This window comes from Leguminivora glycinivorella, chromosome 12 (assembly GCF_023078275.1).
Source record: "Leguminivora glycinivorella isolate SPB_JAAS2020 chromosome 12, LegGlyc_1.1, whole genome shotgun sequence".
NCBI classification, from domain to species: Eukaryota; Metazoa; Arthropoda; class Insecta; order Lepidoptera; family Tortricidae; genus Leguminivora; species Leguminivora glycinivorella.
In genome coordinates, this window is record NC_062982.1 from 903,127 (window position 1) to 923,706 (window position 20,580).

The 20,580-nt window shown below is 37.9% G+C and overlaps 1 non-coding gene across 1 annotated transcript; it reads right to left on the reverse strand.

The window, feature by feature from the left end:
• Positions 1-15,461: 15,461 nt before the first annotated feature.
• Positions 15,462-15,534, reverse strand: Trnan-auu. The gene has a single exon. It is a non-coding gene; the product is annotated as a tRNA-Asn (tRNA).
• Positions 15,535-20,580: the final 5,046 nt, after the last annotated feature.

Below are 20,580 nucleotides of genomic sequence, written 5' to 3' on the forward strand. Positions count from 1 at the left end.
GCGTCCATAGGGTACAGACTTTACTTACCATCAGGCAGGCTGTAGGTATGCTTGTTTGTTATTAAAGTAGTATTTAAATCGTCACGATTTCAACTCAAGTTAAATCGGCAGATTGTATTGTCTTTTATAAGTCTTTTACAACTCTTTTAGTTCCAAAGTGGCATTTTGTTTTAAGATAACTAGAGAATTTCATTGTATTTCAGAACTGAATCATCATCCTCCTTGCGTTATCCCAGCATTTGCCACGGATCATGGGAGCCTGGGGTCCGCTTTGACAACTAATCCCAAGATTTGGCGTAGGCACTAGTTTTACGAAAGCGACTGCCATCTGACCTTCCAAACCGGAGGGTAACTAAGGCCTTATTGGGATTAGTCCGGTTTCCTCACGATGTTTTCCTTCACCGAAAAGCGACTGGCAAATATCAAATGACATTTCGCACATAAGTTCCGAAAAACTCATTGGTACGAGCCGGGATTCGAACCCGCGACCTCCGGATCGAAAGTCGCACGCTCTTACCGCTAGGCCACCAGCGCTTCAGAACTGAATATTTAATTAAAATGAACTGTGTATTAAAATGACGTGTATATCGGACTCGCAGGTTAATATGCACGCGCGATGCATATAGAATAGAATGCATATTCATAAGTTTATGTTTGTGTGCAAGTTATGAGAGAATGGCGATTTAAAATGACCTCGTTCTGGTGTAAAATGACCTAATAAAAAAGTTATAAATGAGTTTTATTTCTTGCCACTCTCAACTGCTATTATGTTAGCTACGCCTTCTAAAATGTTCATTACTTATGTTAACTAGAAGAGATCCCTATTAGGGATAAGTTCGCCTTTGTACTTCCTTCTTCTTCTTTCTTTTATATTTGATGTTTGTGTATTTTTCTCAAACATGCAATGAAATATTGTCTTTACGTTCCTTAAAATGGGCTGGGAAGTATCGCTTTTTGGGCGCAACAACTCGAGAGGACTGTAAAGGGATTTCATATTATTTTTAGGGTTCCGTACCTCAAAAGGAAAAAACGGAACCCTTATAGGATCACTTTGTTGTCCGTCTGTCCGTCCGTCCGTCTGTCAAGACCCTTTTTCTCAGGAACTCGTGGAGGTATGAAGCTGAAATTTATATCAATTACTCAGGTCTACTGTCCCTTGAAGCTGTGAAAAAATCAAACTTCTAAGCCAACGCAATCAAAAGATACAGCCGTTTATGCCGCAAATTTTCGACACTTGCAAGGGAATCAAAACCTACAGGGTGCTTCCCGTGAACTCAGAATCTTGAAATTTGGTACGAAGCAACGTCTTATAGCATAGATAAAGGAAAAATTACGAAAACCATAAATTTTTAGTTACATCACATAATATATTTTTTTTTAATAATTTTAACCTTACTACCCATTTCCTCATAAACGCGTAGAGGTATTAAATTGAAATTCATACCAAATACTCAGGTCTATAATACGGAACCCTCGGTGCGCGAGTCCGACTCGCACTTGGCCGGTTTTTTTAGGCCTAGGCCTGCAAAGTAACTTTTTTTTATAAAATATTGTCCTTTAGAGCTTTTTTTTTTTCATTGTATGTTTGAGAAAAGCACTATACATGCCTCGGCGTGAAAACGGTTCCCGGCCTCGTATCCCTATATATACCCACTTGGCCGGAAATCCTCATTTTCCCGGCCTCTGATGTAATTTACTATTATGTTACTGGTGCAACAAAGAGTTTACAGACTTACTTAAATACTTACTGCTTCCGCGACAGCTTATGACTTGAGCCGAATTGTACTGCGCAGAGATAAAACCATTAAGCTACAATGAAATTAAAGCCACACTTCAGTTAATGAAATCAGCAACAGCTAATACTGTTAACTACTGTACTTAAGCTGCTAATGCAACTTGCAAGAGTCCGGGCCCATTTCTCGAAGCTGAAAGTTACAAGTTACAAGTGATAGGCACTGTCTAATATGACAAGTTGGAAAGAGACTTCCGCTTGTAACTTGTAACTTTCAGTTTTGAGAAATGGGCCCCTGAGCCTCTACCACGAGAATTTGCGAAACCATTGAATAGCATTTTACCATGAAAATTATTATCTCGACATGGGATGGTGTAGGAATCAATGTACATAAAATAAAATACTTTATACCGTGCTCGAAATAAAGCATTACATAATTATACGAAAAACATGGACATTACTGATTTATTAATTCAATTCCAATTTAAAAAGTCGGATAGAAATATATAAAGTAAATGAATTGATCGTGACGTTACTCAACTCGATTTCATATTTATTAATTTTATATTAGCAAATCGTTCATTTCCGTGTTGATAGTTATTAAGAAGAAGCTGATTTGTTGGCAAGTAGCCTACATTGTAAAACAGCAAAAAGCATGTCAATTAAAAGAAGGTACGTACTGAGCATTCCACTTAAGATGACTTTTGACAGAAATATATACGAGTAAGGTCGGTTTGACGACCGGTCTGGCGCAGTCGGTACTGACCCTGCCTGCTGCGCCGCGGTCCCCGGTTTGAATCCCGGTAAGGGCATTTATTTGTGTGATGAGCACAGATATTTGTTCCTGAGTCATGGATGTTTTCTATGTATATACGTATTTATATATTATATATATCGTTGTCTGAGTACCCACAACACAAGCCTTTTTGAGCTTACCGTGGGCCTCAGTCAATCTGTGTAAGAATGTCCTATATTTATTTATATATTTATTTATTTAAGTATATTTCTAACTTTGAAAGCTAACCACTAAACTCGTACTACGCTTTAAAGACTCACCGCAAGTGTTTCATCACGTCCACACAATCCACTCTGTCTGGTTTATCACGAGATTTATCTACACGGAGATGGGCGAGACATACTTGTATAAATGGATACCTAAAGCTTCGTCTTACTCCGCTAAAGAATTTATCTTTTTCGTTTTCTTGAACGCCAACTTTGTTCAAACTTGGTCGTAACATACATATCTCATAAGCTATATACTTCACACGTCATAATCCCGTCTCCTCCCTCCCAAAACCCTTTCCTTCCGTGGGTTGAATTGAGTCTTCGGAACACTCCCCTTTAATACATGCGATAGAAAATGCAGAGCTAGGCCACATCTACGCAGCGCAGAGGTGTGAAGTGCGTAGCCAAATGCACAAACGATCACGAAACGCTCACGATAATATCTGGGCCATTTTTTTTTAAAGTTGTCTACCCCACTTATTTTGTAACAGAATCGCGAGCTCTTTCGATCCTTATAGGAAAAAAAATGTCCCAAGATTTCCATACATTTTTCAAACCTTCTGTTCCATTACCGCCATACAAAATGTATGAAAAAATGATAACGGAATAGGAAAAAAAACCTTGGGCCACTTTTTTTCTCCTATTATTAGGTTTGAAAGACCTCGCGATTCTGAGTGGAAATCACATAAAAAAATCCAAATCCAAAAAAAAGTAGGACAACTTTGAAAAAAATGGTCCATCTATTTCGTAGCTATCTATCTCTGTCGCTGTTGCGTATTGGCGCGACAGAGTTAGACTAAGGTATGGTTTCGTTTTCTTTCAACTCCTTTCTCCCAAGTTTTGAATGATTCACTGTTATTTTCATTAGACTTATATTCATCGGGATATAGACCGTGATTACCCTTTTGATTTTTGTTGAGCTACGTTGGTTTTTAGGGTTCCGTACCTCAAAGAGGAAAAACGGAACCCTTATAGGATCACTCGCGTGTCTGTCTGTCCTTCTGTCACAGCCGATTTCTCCGAAAGTACTGGACCGATTTACTTGAAATTTGGCACACATATGTAAACCTGTGGCCCAAAGACGGACATGTAATTTAGTTAAATGAAATTTAATCACAGGGGCCACTTTTGGGGGGTAACATTGAAAATTAAAAATCAAAGTTATTAAAACTATATTGTGTTACATATCAAATGAAAGAGCATTTTATAAGCATTTGAAGTATATTTTTTTTATTTTGGTAATTTAGAAGTAATTTAAGAAAATACGCAAAAAATGACCATTCCCCCCCTTATCTCCGAAATTACTTAGCGTAAAATTTTCAAAAAAATACACAGGATAGCCCTCTACCTGTAGATTACAGGAAAACCTATTAGAAATCTACAGTCAAGCGTAAGTCGGACTTAAGAGAAAAAACTCAGATTACGAATTTCACTCACTGCCGCTGCAAGTAGTTACTAAACGTCTTAAAATGTTGTAATCGCGTTGGACAGGTATAAAGAAATTAATTTCGGTTTCGTTTGTTATAGAAATTGTTAAAAAGAAAAAATCATTTTCCAAAATGACTTAAGTTCCTACTAAAAAAGAGGCGCTTAAGACCGTTTAGAACTTCACTGACCATAATATTGCCCACATAGGTCCAAAAAAAGGTGTATATATACGAAAACAAAAAAATTGTGCCATCGACAACCAAAATCAGAAGTCCATTTTGCTCTATCTCTTATCGTTTCCGAAATATACGCGAAATCTAAGTACGAAATTTAATGTACGTTGCCATTACATTTCGTCAGGCGCTCATGACCGGTTAGTATGGAAATGTCGAAATCCGACTCGCACTTGACCAATTTTCATAGAAAGTTGTGTTTTATTATAGTTTTGAAGGAAGTTTCTTGTTTTTAACCACCAACGCAAAAACGACGGAGTGTTTTATAATAATTTAAGGTTTGACGCTTGACATGTCTGTCTGTGGCATCATAGCTCCCGAACGAATCAATCGATTTTGACTTAGTTTTTAATGTTTAAGGTGAATTCGACGACAGTTTTTTTTGTACCACGTAGGTGGGAAACAGGCATACGGTCTGCCTGATGGAAAGCGGTCACTGTAACCTATGGACGTCTGCCACTCAAGGAGTGGCACATGTGCGTTGCCGACTCATTAGAAACTTGTACAAACCTGTAGGTACTTAGAAGGGGCCTGGGTGCCGACGACTCAAAGGACAATCTATTCTCCTAATTAGTTCCGTAGGTCCTCCCTCGTTGAGCTCTGGCTGCCTTACTCACCGGCAGAAACAATGAGTTTACGCTCTGTCTTGCGTGAGCGACGGGCGACGCGACGCGATGCGACGGCGATGGCTCAAGGTCATCGCGTATCCATCGCGCGAAACTTCGGCACTAGCATTTGGTGATTAGAATCAGAAGATTCGCCGTCTTTCACAATGTGCAAATGGTCTAGCGGGTTTGACTTCTAGGTGGAACCGTTTGCGCCATGAGTGTCGTGAGTTCGAATCTCGGCTCACGCAATCTTTTTGCATTTTTATTTACTTTTTTCTTTTATGTTCTACTAGCTTTTGCCCGCGGCTTCTCTTGAAAGACGGACAAACAAACAGACACACACACACTTTCCAGTTTAATCAGTATGGATTATTTGATTTTATTTACCTGCTTATTTCTTTCTCTAAGATTCTACTTTCTTATTTTTTTTAAGAACTCCGGGTTTTATACTAACAAGGAAAGTTTTAAGTAGCACACAATAATACTGCATTTTGTTTTTATTAACTTAATGTTTATTTTAATCCATACTAATATTATAAACGGGAAAGTGTGTGTGTGTCTATTTATTTGTCCGTCCTTCACGGCAAAACTGAGCGACGAATTAACGTATACTATTTACTTATAACGAATGCTATTTACTTAATGATGAAATGAAAAAATGTCATACAGTGTAACCCAGTGTTTTTTAATGCTGCCATCTAGTGTCGACTGGCATAACCACTACACTAAGAGCCCTTATTCCTTAGAGCGTTCATCAATTTCGTGAAATAGCCATTGATAGATGGCGTTGGCGCTCGGTACGCGAGCCACCGGTAACGCAACACACAGGCAAGAATGATCTTGATAGTTTTGAATTTAATTGCTAGTAACAATTCTTTTGGTTTCATGTGTTAACTTTTTTGTAAAGTTTACAAGAGATAAGAATATATTATTATTATATGGTACCTACTAATTGTAAGTAACTTAAAATAAACAGTTTCAAAGAGCTGAGCTGTGTGCAAAAAATTACATGTGTTATTGGCCCGGCTAATGAGATCAAACATGGTCGAGTTACGATAAGTAGAATAGCAGTTCTGTTATTCATTTCCTGACTCGATCATGTGACCTTGGACATCATCGAGATCGACGCTGCTCATCAGTCCAAATGTAATAAGCCCAAACATAGTGGAGTTATAATGAGTAAAATAGCAGTTTTGTTGACCATATCCTGACTCCACCATGAAAACCAGAACCTCATCCTGGGGGCCGGTTTTTGAATCTCACATATGGGATTTGTCACTAAAATACCGGTTGAAAACAGTGAATTGCTTAGTATTTTCAGTGACAATTTTCTGAATTCGAACGCGTGAGACTCAAAAATCGGTCCCCTCCCCTGGTCCCGAAATATAATAATAATTCAAACTCTCATCAGATTTCAAGTAAAATTTCTTGGATAAAATTGCATGTGTAAAAATCAGGCGGACCGTATGCCTGTTTGCCACCAACAGGATCAAAATTTGTTTAGTCGCAGTACCTATACAGCACTTCTCAGAACTATCTAGCTGCTTACGCTTACGAGAGCACGGTGCGCCGGACTATCGAACGTAGGTCCACTGTCTATGAGCGCTGGGCGCAGACTGAACTGAGCAGTGAGCGGGCCCGTGTCAGCAGTGTATTTTATTCGAATTTTATGTGCTTTAAAATAATAGTACATTACGATACAAGTACGTAAAAAGGAAGTTCGAAACGAGTGGCGATAAATTAAAACACGACCGAAGGGAGTGTTTTAAATCGACACGAGTTACGAATTTCCTTTTCGCACGTGTATCGTACAACGTTTTTCAGTACAGATGAGCCTCCGAAGTTTCGACCTGGCATATAATGAACCACTTCTCGCACTAGTGCGTAAAAAAAACACCATCTGTACTGAAAAATATCTATCGACACAAAGGTATGTCTTATATGTATGTTTTTAGGGTTCCGTACCAAAAAGGTACAACAGGAACCCTTATGGTGCGACTCTGTCCGTCTGTCTGTCCGTCTGTCACATTCCTAAATATCTCGAGAACTACTAATGCTATCAACTTGAAATTTGGAATAGTTGTGAACATTCACCTCTACAAATAGAAAGTATAATTTTTTTTAATATATTAATTTTAATTGTAGAAAATGGCCAAAATGAAAGGGGGGCAAACTGTAAATTTCAAGTTACTAGGTCAAGTGGGGTATCGTTGGAAAGAGCTCAAATTGAACGTAAATAAGCTATTTTTTATAATTTTTTTGTTGTGGAAAAAAAAAAAAAAAGAATTTTGAAGGAAAATGTAAAAAAAAATTAACAAATAAATATCGGTATCGACAAAAATTTAAAAAGGTAATCACGGTCTATATCCCGTTCAATATAAGTCTATGATAAATACATGCTTGTGTTCATGTATGTATGTATATATCTTAAGTCATTTAGTTATATAGTAGTCGTTGGGAGAGTAAATGGCTCGCTCGCTGCACTATCGACTGATTTATCACTTCGTGTCGCCGCAGACGCTCGGATTGACACTCCGCGGAGATAAATCGGCTGCAACTGATTGATTGGTCTGTGGTCGCTCAGTGCTGGGTACTTTGGTTTTTGCCTGCCTGATGCAGATGCTAGAATATGTTTCATTTTATCATGGAGGTCAGCAGTATTAAGACGATACGGTAGGGGTCAATTCTCCATACAAACGCTCTCGACTATTTCCTCCCTGGTTTTTGAAGATATAGCAATGATTTTTTCAACACAGATTGTTATTATTTTTATCTGTGTCGGACCGTTATGATTTTTTTGATATTCTGCTTTTTAAAGACTCTAGAGCCAATCAAAAATTTCCAAAAACGGCCTTGTTCATTGTGGCGCAAAAAAAGGTGTGATACTCAAGATTGGTAACAATTAACCAAAAAAGCTAAACGGTCCGACATAGATTATTTCATTGTTATTCATACATACATACAACATACATACAATCACGCCTGTATCCCATAAAGGGGTAGGCAGAGCACATGAAACTACTAAAGCTTCAGGGCTACTCATTGCAGGGCATTGTTATTCAGATTCTCAAATTTCGTTCCGATTGATTAAGTTTTGAAGGAGGAAAGAGTCGAGAGCGGAACCTCGATTTTAAAGATTTTTTTGAAATATCTTTTGACTGAGTTGTTCTTAATGGACAATTTTTTTTCGATAAATCTAGTTAATAACACTTGTATATTTAACTAAAATTCCCAAGTTGAAAGGGGGGCTCCTTTCCATTTTAGCATTTTCGCTACCGTATCCTCTTAATGAAAAAAAAACCATCCCGCGCACGCGCGCAGTATCGTTATAAGAATGCGTCGCCATGGTTACAGAGTCAAACAATGCGTTTCCAAATTTTTCGTTACTGCGCGCATGCACGGAAAGCTGGCGGACACTGGCTTTGGGAATAGACTTTTATGTAGGGTTTTAAAGATCTGTGCACGACCCTGTAAATGACGAATAACACGGGAGGAGAAAAAATAACATAATATTAGGCATCTTTATATAAGCAACTTTTCATGCTCATTTAAAATATACTTCATAAACGACATCAAAAATAAACGTGGAGTGCTCATTTATAAAAGATGTTGCTGAAATAAATGGTCTCCATCATTTACCAACATTTCATAGACTATAAATAATGGCCGCCCATTACGTCTTGTTTGAAGGTACTTATTTACAACTGTTTGTGCCTGTTGCAATTTGGCTGATTTTCTTATCATTTGTATAAAAACTTGATAACAATTACAATTCAACAGTAGATAAAACTTAAGTCTTAAAATATAACAGAACTATTAAATAGAAATACTAAAGTGAACAATACAAGTCCATACTAATATTATAAATGGGAAAGTGTGTGTGTCTGTTTGTTTGTCCGTCTTTCACGGCAAAACGGAGCGACGAATTGACGTGATTTTTTAAATGGAGATAGTTGAAGGGATGGAGAGTGACATAGGCTACTTTTTGTCTCTTTCTAACGCGAGCGAAGCCGCGGGCTAAAGCAATAAATGATTGAGTATTGAGTACTTACATATATACATATTAGAAAACATCCATGACTCAGGAACAAATATCTGTGCTCATCACACAAATAAATGCCCTTACCGGGATTTGAACCCGAGGCCGCATATATAGAGGGAGATATAGGGAGGTATATTATGATACACGTGCGAATCTGCGCATCTACGTTCGTAAGTTCGTATCATCAGTTTTGAGGTAGTTGTAAGGTAAAAGAGCGCATGTACCGTAAATAGTATTAGGTACTTACATTCACAATTTGAGTAGCGATAAAATCATCAGAATACAACCTGTCTCAACTATATAAAACGTCGCCCCATTTGTCCGCCGTCTGTCGACATTCAGACGCGACACAAAGGACCGTTGGCGTCTCCGACATCTTTTGTGTTTTTTATCCGGTGTGACGCGAATTCGAGCTGTGAGAACTGATTTTATGGCGATTTTATTACCTTGTTTGATAAACAAATAAATATTACGGGACATCTTGTCATACATAGATTGATTTTATTCGAAAGTAAGAAAAACTCGTGTGACGATTTACATACATATCAAAATTATCAAACTTATTAGAGTTAATAAAGTTTAGTCTTTGCAATAAAGATTACGTTTATCCGGACGTAGACTCCATTTATCCAAAACTATAGTAGACAGACTACAACTACAGAAGGCCCACTGCTTTGATGTTCAAGAAATACCGCCTTTTTAAATGCCTACAAAATTCTTACAAAGAAACGAGCCGCACGTGCACAGCGACTGACGATAGGGTTGCCTACGGATTAAAACGAATTAATACCTACTGAGATAAAATGTCATACTATTAGGTATATTCAAGTCTTGGCTACTTTGTAGGTATATATACAGTATTTATATATTGACAAGCCAGCCTTATTGAACTTTTCCGTGTGACAATCAATTGTAGATTAGATTTGTGATGTGATTATTCATGATGTCTATTTAACTGAGCATTATTAGCCATTTCACATGCGGACATCGCATATGAACCTTAAAAAAACTCGCGACGTAAAGTAACAATTAACACTTTCGAAACCGGGCTCTACGCGGCGCTACGACATTTTCGCTACATACGGGGAAACCCATGTAATCGGCTACGCTTCTACGAGCGGTGTACCCGACAGTCGGGTTCTTGGTAGCGAAAGTGTTAATAGAAAGTGCGAATGTGAACGCGCGCAACCCCTGACTAGGCCGCGAACTCGCGGCCGCCAGCATGTATTTGTAGCGAGGCGATAGAATCGCGGAGTGAGCCGCCCCTGCTTTCATTTAAATATTAGAACTTTTTGAGGTTTTTATTATAAAGTTCATTAATAATACGTATAAACATCATCTCAAATGAGGCAGACTTCTAGATAAATGTTTTACTGTAGAGCATGCATGTGATGCATGTTATAAAATAAAGACACCATTCACAATCCACAGGCATCGCGACTCTGCCGGCCGGGAACTGTCTTCCTAACGAGTGGTATGCTCGGCCGGGAAATCACTGTTTTCCTAACGAGTGGGATACTCGGCCGGGAAACGTTTGTTCCTAACGAGTGTCCCCGGAGATGGGACGTGAGATGTTTGATGGCTTTGTAAACTGTGGACTCGGAAACCACAATCAACTAATTAATACGAAATTCTATACAAATATAAGTAGTCAATTTTCCGCATTGGATATTTCGAGGGTTTACTGGTAAAACCTGATAAGTTGAGCAAACGTGTTTTTTGAAATTCGAACAATGTGCAATTTCCAAAATGTTGTTATTTCAAGAACAAATTATCTCGATTTATCGGGTTTCACCCTCGATTTACACATTTATTTTAGTTTATAGTTTAATGGTAGTAGAACTACTAAAAAATACATATAATTATTATGTCATCATCCTCCTTGCGTATCCCGGCATTTGCGCTCATGGGAACCTGGGGTCCGTTTTGACAACTAATCCCAAGATTTGGCGTAGGCACTAGTTTTACGAAAGCGGCTGCCATCTGACCTTTCAACCCGAAGGGTAAATAGGCCTTATTGGAATTAGTCCGGTTTCCTCACGATGTTTTCCTTCACCGAAAAGCGACTGGCAAATATCAAATGACATTTCGCACGTAAGTTCAGAAAAACTCATTGGGTTCGAACCCGCGACCTCCGGATCGAAAGTCGCACGCTCTTACTGTTAGGCCACCATTTAATTATGTAAAATAATTTAATTTGTTCTAAAAGTAGGTTTTTTTTAAAAAAAAAAGGTATCTTTAAAACCTTACCTTATAAATGTCAAAACAAGTTACTATATTTGATCGCAATTACCAAAGTTCTATATTAAATTTGTCTCTATTCATTATTTCTTGTGAATATATGATTAGTTCATTTGCTATCATTTATATATGCGTACCAAAATATACATTAATTTAATATCTATTTTTGTACACCTTAGTAGGCCTGATTTTGGTACATTCGGTTTGTAAAGAGACTAATGAGACTGATGAGCACCTAACTTACTTAAATTACATAGATACCTAATAGGTAACATAATCCATACTAATATTATAAATAGGAAAGTGTGTGTGTCTGTTTGTTTGTTTATCCGTCTTTCACGGCAAAACGGAGCGTCGAATTGACGTGATTTTTTAAGTGGAGATAGTTGAAGGGAAGGCTACTTTTGTCTCTGTCTAACGCGAGCGAAGCCGCGGGCAAAAGTTAGTATGATATACATTGACAACAGTGTATATGTATAAGGTGTTACCAAATTAGTCACAGATATTTTTACGACTGATAGTTTTCCGCTCCTGAAGTATATTTATGTATAAAACATAGGTTTTTTTATGTGTTTTTTGGAGAGAACTAGGAAGAACTCGATAAAATAACTAAACGAGATCTTTCTAAACACTGTTAACGTGACATGAGAGACAGTGCTTAAACATCCTGACAGGCAATTATATTAGGGGATGGTTATTTAGAGAATAAATTAAAAAAAATTTTCGTGAAGGAAATTAGAACAAAAAAAAACATGAAAATTTTGTTTTAATTTCTAGTGAAAGTTAATTGTTTTGATGTTTATTAACGTCCCTTAAAATATCCGTGACTAATTTGGTAACACACTATATATTTACTTCATACACGGTTTTTAGACCACGGGGACTACTTACAATATTCGTCTATATGCATTCCATACATACTTACTACAATTTTCTTTTCATTGACAGACGAAGATAAGAGTTTTTTTTTAAAAGTAGTGACGATATGCAGCTTGTAAGGCTCTTTACAAAAATAATGAATAATCTTGTATAAATTTACTAAGTACCGAACATTGAGTTACAGATAGATAATGAGCACAGACATTCAATTAATTTATGTAGACTGGGAATTCTACTTTTAACAAATAAGGCCTCCCTCGCTTCTTCCACTCAACCCTGTCATGTGCGTAATTTTGCCAGCTTGGATAAAATGCGTTCAAGTCGTCCCGCCATCTCTTTTTCGGTCTGCCTGAACCCCGGCCTGCACCCTCCACGGTGTTCCGTGGGTCCCACTCGGTAACCATTTTGGCCCACCGTTCAGGGTGCATGCGGCAGACATGTCCAGCCCAGTTCCACTTAAGCGTAGCGGTCTTGACACCTACATCTGCAACTCGAGTTCTGGAGCGCAGTTCCAGTTTCTTAGAGAAATTAATTATATTTGATCTAAAGAACCTTTCCTTCAAGTAAACTGAATTCAATAAAAACAGGGTGTATATTCAATCTTAAAGCAGAATGGATTTACCCATGTTTGAAGTTAAGCGACACAAATATTCTCTCTTTGCTGCGAACATTTTCTAGTTATCATTACCTTGCTTCATACGCTTGGTACCTATTCGAAATTCAAAACTCAACCCTCGTACCATGGGATCTTTATTATAAACTCCAATCACAGTGCATCTCGCTTGCACGAGTATATCTGTAGTATGTACGACCGAGATGCACTATGTGTGAGTTGGCGCAGTGTAAACGGTAGGGTTATTTCGTGGTAAGGGTGGAACAAAAACATTTTCTCTCGCTTTTTATTAAAACACGTTACGGACAGTGTATCGCTACAGAGGCGTTTTTCTGTTTGAAAACAGTTCTGTATACTAATCGTTTTCGGTGAGTCAGGTTTTTTAAAGCATTGTTTAAAAATGGGTGTTTTGAATAATGATTCTGGCGGTTTCAGGAATTCTAAAAGCTGCACGGGAAGCATGGTCGCGCGATAGACGATAAAATATCAGGCCGTCCCTATCGCACTATTAGTAAGTAGTGTAAGTACGATAGGGACGGCCTGACATTTATCGCGCGACCATGCTTCCCGTGTTGGAGTCAAATTTAACAGCTACTCTTGTTTTATACTTATTTCGATATGGTCTAAAAGATCAAAAAAAGGAAAATATATAAAGAAAAAGAAACACAAAATCAGAATGTGGCACGAAATAGTTTAATCTCTGCATATTGCTGGCGACTTCCAGCGCTGATCTTCCGATTAGACCATTCGGTGAAAAGACTACCTTCAAAGATTATAACTTTAGGTAGGTATATCAATGTAAATTAATATTGTAAAAGTTTATTTAGAAATAAAGCCAAACCGTCTTTAACGAATTGAACGATATAACTATCGAAACCGTAATTTAGAATCAACCATCACGGGCCCATTTCTCGAAGCTACAATTTACAAGTGGTAGTCAATGTCTGATATGACAAATTATAAATATCAATCAATCAAATCAATCAAAATATTTATTCGTGATAAACTTAAAACTACACAATATGCAAAAAAACAGTATTACTAAAACTACAAACGTACAAGGGATTAATAAGTTTATCGCGAAAAGGTCCCGTCTCAGTATAATGCTGACCCGGAGGTCAGCGCTGATCTTCCTAATACATGTATGTAATATATGTCCGCTTGTAACTTTTAGTTTTGAGAAATGGGTCCCAGGTATAGTTTTGTATATTCAAATAATTAATTGAAATACGGTTGTACTCACGCAGCAATAGCGATATAATAACGTGAGTACAACCGTATTTCAATTAATTATTTGAATATGTCTCACGGATGTTTAACGTGTTTTGTATATTTCCAAATATCCAGCCAAGAAACTTAAAAAAAAACAAGTTTAAACGTCCAACTTCAGTCTGTGCCAATATTTTCTGAAAGCCACCTTTTATTTACACTGTAAAAAGTAGAGAGTTATCTCAGACAGTGTCACTTGGCTACGCGGCCAAGACAGTGAGACAATGCCAAGACAAAGCTCAGCCAAATATTGACGAGAGGAACGGCGCCATTTTAAAAATAGCTGCTTCGTGTTGTCTAAAATATTATCTATTCTGGAGTTTAGTTTTTGTATTCTATGATTTGAGAAAGCGCTGGTGAAATCTAGTGTTAATTAAAGATATTGATATATTGTCAAGAACTAAGGTCTGGAAATGTGAGTGTGCCCACTTTGTCGATTGCTATAAGGCCGCTTTATCAGTTTATTCATATAAAACACCGGCCAAGAGCGTGTCGGGCCACGCTCAGTGTAGGGTTCCGTAGTTTTCCGTATTTTTCTCAAAAACTACTGAATCTATCAAGTTCAAAACAATTTTCCTAGAAAGTGTTTATAACGTTCTACTTTTGTGATTTTTTTCATATTTTTTAAACATATGGTTCAAAAGTTAGAGGGGGGGGACGCACTTTTTTTTCCTTTAGGAGCGATTATTTGCGAAAATATTAATATCATCAAAAAACAATCTTAGTAAACCCTTATTCATTTTTAAATACCTATCCAACAATATATCACACGTTGGGGTTTGAATGAAAAAAAATATCAGCCCCCACTTTACATGTAGGGGGGGTACCCTAATAAAACATTTTTTTCCATTTTTTATTTTTGCACTTTGTTGGTGTGATTGATATACATATTGGTACCAAATTTCAGCTTTCTAGTGCTACGGTTACTGAGATTATCCGCGGACGGACGGACGGACGGACGGACAGACAGACATGGCGAAACTATAAGGGTTCCTAGTTGACTACGGAACCCTAAAAATGATCTTAGTAAACCCTTATTCGTTTTTAAATACCTATCCAACAATATATCGCGGACGGACGGACGGACGGACGGACATGGCGAAACTATAAGGGTTAGTTGACTACGGAAGGAACCCTAAAAAATGGGACGTTTTACTAAACACACTCAAAAATGGTCAAATGGGTTGCAGGCACATAGGGTTATTGCATAAAATATTGATTAACGTCACTCTGTAAGACCGCCATGAACTAGAAATTTCATACCATACCAGATGGTATCCATGAAAAGCCTGTCCAGAAAAATATGACACGAAAATATACAAAGCAATGTGACTATTTTAACTTCTGATTAGCAGAAACGTCTGCAATCGATGCCACTAGGCTTAGAATAAATTTAAAAGTGGAAAATGTCTGCCTTGGGTGAGACTTGAACTCACGGCCTCTGGATCAATATTCCAGCGCTCTGCCAACTGAGCCACCAAGACTTCAACCAAGCCAGCGAAATTTTCCACTACTAAGGTCAATGGGACCCGTAGCGACATCTACCGTAAGAGTGTTAAACTTCTTAAACGGCAACCGGAGTTCCAAGTCATATTGGAAATTCACCAGTTACGATGCGCTAACCATGCTAAATTTTAACTTTTTATTTTAATTTTAATTTTAAATTTATTCTAAGCCTAATGTGACTATTGTCAAGATGGCGCTTTCTGGTGTATGCGGTGACAGCTCAATATACTATGTAGAAAATAATAGGTTAGTTTCTTACTAGTCAAATCAGCTTCTTTTTAAGAACTGTCAAAACGATTTAATATGGAATTACTATGAGATACTGAGGAGTGACGTCACGGTCAATTCATTTACTTTATATGTTTCTCTTTGACTTATTAAATAGTCCATAATGTGGACGTAGTTGTATTAAACATAATATATATTTTTTCTAATTATGTGGTGCTTTATTTCGTGCACTGCATAAAACATTTTATTTTAAGTACAGGCCCCGTAGCCGAATGGCATTTCTCCGACGCCAAACGAAAGCGATACGCCGCTGGCTCTGTCGCGCCAATACGCAAGCGCGATAGAGATAGATATCTACTAGCGCTTCGTTTCGTGAGCGTTTCGTGAGCGATTGTGCCATTCGGCTAGCCACCCAGGTACTTGTACTATTATACACGGTGCTCGTGAGCATTGCAAGAAATTTTAACAACATATTTCTGATCGCATTTTAAGACTAAAATGTCATATAAATTTTTCTGGATTTCGCCTAGTTTCAGAGTTATTACCAACTGAAAAAAAAAGTTTTTCTTATTGTTACTAACGACGTTGATACCATTATGGAGAATGACTCTCATTATCCTCATTGACAGATGTCAAAAAGTTAGAAATAAAACCTTTCATATAAAGGATTTAGAAGAAAAAACGTCAAATCTCATTTCAAGTGCCAGTTTTATGAATAACATTTACTTTTTATGTGAAAATACATTAAAAAATAATAAAAAAAATGGCAAAAAAAAATATTTTTTTGGCAAAATTTTCTCATCTTTTTTTTTCTTTCTTTTAGCCTCACAAATGCGTTACATAGAACTGAGGATGCGTAAGATATTCGTAATCCTATAAAATCACCTCATACAAAATTCCCTTCGATCCAATTTAGAGCGCGTTGACTTCACTCTTCCTAAGCCGCTTTTCCCAAAACTTACCAAACTTCAGCCCATTACAAATTCCTAACATACACGCGGTAAACCAAGTGTCGCTAGCGACAGTTAATCCACTATGTCACTATCGCTACCTAGCCAATGTCACAATCACTTACGTTTCGTAACACCAAAGACATATGTAACTCCGTATAGACGGATAAAGTCTAAAAAAACACGTACCTCAAAGCCCTAGAGAAAAAGGCACGGTGGCTTAGATGGTGTTACACCTTTGGGGAACGCTCGGCTAGATGGCGCTAATATTAATATTTGACATTTTAACACATATCAAGCTAAGAATATGGGCCAAATTGTCAAAACTGAGGTTCAAAAGTTTTAAGCTTGTGTTAAGAGATGGCAGTATATGCACTGTGATTACAGATTTTACTTTGACAGTAATACTCGATCCTCTTTGGTAACACATCGTAAATATCGTTTTTTTGCCGGCCAAGTAGAAATGACAATCGTTGACGCTAGACGACGATCTCGAAGTCTAGCTCTGTCGCGCCAATACGGATGAGCGATAGAGATAGATACGAGAACGATCGTAAGCGTTTGTTCGTTTGGCTACGAACCCTGAAGGATCATTCAATGGGCTGTCCCGTATAAACACGTTTTATTTCGTGTAGTAAAGTAAGCAGGAGAGCATTTTTTCTGTGCATAATTGGGCAATTTTTTTCAAAGTTGTTTTTCACCCCACTTTATTTTTTTATTTTTTATGTGGTTTCCACTCAGAACCGCGAGCTCTTTCAATTGTAGTAAGAGAAAAAAGTGTCTCAAGGTTTTTTTCCCATTCCGTTACCATTTTTTCATACATTTTGTATGGTGGTAACGGAATGAAAGGTTCGAAAAAATGTATGGAAATCTTGGGACATTTTTTTCTCCTATCATGATCGAAAGACCTCGCGATTCTGAGTAATAATCGCGTAAAAAATACCCATGTTACAAAAAAAAGTGCGGTGGACAACTATAAAAAACATGGCCCGATTCTATACATGTCATTGCCTTAGAAAAAGATCCTCTTACACCTGCCAATTTGCAGAATTTTCGCGTTTGTACGGTAGACTTTTTTGTGGAATGATTCTCGATTCGAAAGAGCCAGACTGCGTTTTGGTCGCCACCTAGCGTCAAAGATTGTCACTTCGGCTAGGCCAGAAGCTTAGCCTAATCCCATTCCCCTCGATACTGAGCTCTAGATCATACGTAATACTGTTTTAATGTGAAGTTTCATATTAGTATGGGGAAATCGAACTGCCGAACACATGGATTTTGTGGAATTATGTGATTTCCGTTCATGCGGAGAGAGCATCGCCCGCATTGTTAAGGCACTGGTCCTACCGCCGACCAATGAGAAGATATTTTAAAATAAAGCTGGAAGAAGAAGAGCACTTCTACATTGATATTGGATACATTCGAAAAACTACGAGGAACTTCTGGATGAGATTAGCCCAGGACCGGGATTAGTGGCGTACGTTAAAAAGAGGGAAAAAGTAGCCTATGTCACTCTCCATCCCTTCAACTATCTCGACTTAAAAAATCACGTCAATTCGTCTCTCCGTTTTGCCGTGAAAGACGGACAAACAAACAGACACACACTTTCCCATTTACAATTATTAGTATGGATTTTTCCATTTCATTATTGTTTGTTCTTCAAAAAAAAAAAATATCAGCCCCCACTTTACATGTAGGGGAGGTACCCTAATAAAACATTTTTTTCCATTTTTTATTTCTGCACTTTGTTGGCGTGATTGATATACATATTGGTACCAAATTTCAGCTTTCTAGTGCTAACGGTTACTGAGATTATCCGCGGACGGACGGACGGACGGACGGACGGACGGACGGACAGACAGACATGGCGAAACTATAAGGGTTCCTAGTTGACTACGGAACCCTAAAAACATACATATAAGACATACCTTTGTGTCGATAGATATTTTTCAGTACAGATGGTGTTTTTTTTACGCACTAGTGCGAGAAGTGGTTCATTATATGCCAGGTCGAAACTTCGGAGGCTCATCTGTACTGAAAAACGTCGTACGATACATGTGCGAAAAGGAAATTCGTAACTCGTGTCGATTTAAAACACTCCCTTCGGTCGTGTTTTAATTTATCGCCACTCGTTTCGAACTTCCTTTTTTACGTACTTGTATCGTAATGTACTATTATTTTAAAGCACATAAAATTCGAATAAAATACACTGCTGACACGGGCCCGCTCACTGCTCAGTTCAGTCTGCGCCCAGCGCTCATAGACAGTGGACCTACGTTCGATAGTCCGGCGCACCGTGCTCTCGTAAGCGTAAGCAGCTAGATAGTTCTGAGAAGTGCTGTATAGGTACTGCGACTAAACAAATTTTGATCCTGTTGGTGGCAAACAGGCATAAGGTCCGCCTGATTTTTACACATGCAATTTTATCCAAGAAATTTTACTTGAAATCTGATGAGAGTTTGAATTATTATTATATTTCGGGACCAGGGGAGGGGACCGATTTTTGAGTCTCACGCGTTCGAATTCAGAAAATTGTCACTGAAAATACTAAGCAATTCACTGTTTTCAACCGGTATTTTAGTGACAAATCCCATATGTGAGATTCAAAAACCGGCCCCCAGGATGAGGTTCTGGTTTTCATGGTGGAGTCAGGATATGGTCAACAAAACTGCTATTTTACTCATTATAACTCCACTATGTTTGGGCTTATTACATTTGGACTGATGAGCAGCGTCGATCTCGATGATGTCCAAGGTCACATGATCGAGTCAGGAAATGAATAACAGAACTGCTATTCTACTTATCGTAACTCGACCATGTTTGATCTCATTAGCCGGGCCAATAACACATGTAATTTTTTGCACACAGCTCAGCTCTTTGAAACTGTTTATTTTAAGTTACTTACAATTAGTAGGTACCATATAATAATAATATATTCTTATCTCTTGTAAACTTTACAAAAAAGTTAACACATGAAATCAAAAGAATTGTTACTAGCAATTAAATTCAAAACTATCAAGATCATTCTTGCCTGTGTGTTGCGTTACCGGTGGCTCGCGTACCGAGCGCCAACGCCATCTATCAATGGCTATTTCACGAAATTGATGAACGCTCTAAGGAATAAGGGCTCTTAGTGTAGTGGTTATGCCAGTCGACACTAGATGGCAGCATTAAAAAACACTGGGTTACACTGTATGACATTTTTTCATTTCATCATTAAGTAAATAGCATTCGTTATAAGTAAATAGTATACGTTAATTCGTCGCTCAGTTTTGCCGTGAAGGACGGACAAATAAATAGACACACACACACTTTCCCGTTTATAATATTAGTATGGATTAAAATAAACATTAAGTTAATAAAAACAAAATGCAATATTATTGTGTGCTACTTAAAACTTTCCTTGTTAGTATAAAACCCGGAGTTCTTAAAAAAAAATAAGAAAGTAGAATCTTAGAGAAAGAAATAAGCAGGTAAATAAAATCAAATAATCCATACTGATTAAACTGGAAAGTGTGTGTGTGTCTGTTTGTTTGTCCGTCTTTCAAGAGAAGCCGCGGGCAAAAGCTAGTAGAACATAAAAGAAAAAAAGTAAATAAAAATGCAAAAAGATTGCGTGAGCCGAGATTCGAACTCACGACATTCATGGCGCAAACGGTTCCACCTAGAAGTCAAACCCGCTAGACCATTTGCACATTGTGAAAGACGGCGAATCTTCTGATTCTAATCACCAAATGCTAGTGCCGAAGTTTCGCGCGATGGATACGCGATGACCTTGAGCCATCGCCGTCGCATCGCGTCGCGTCGCCCGTCGCTCACGCAAGACAGAGCGTAAACTCATTGTTCCTG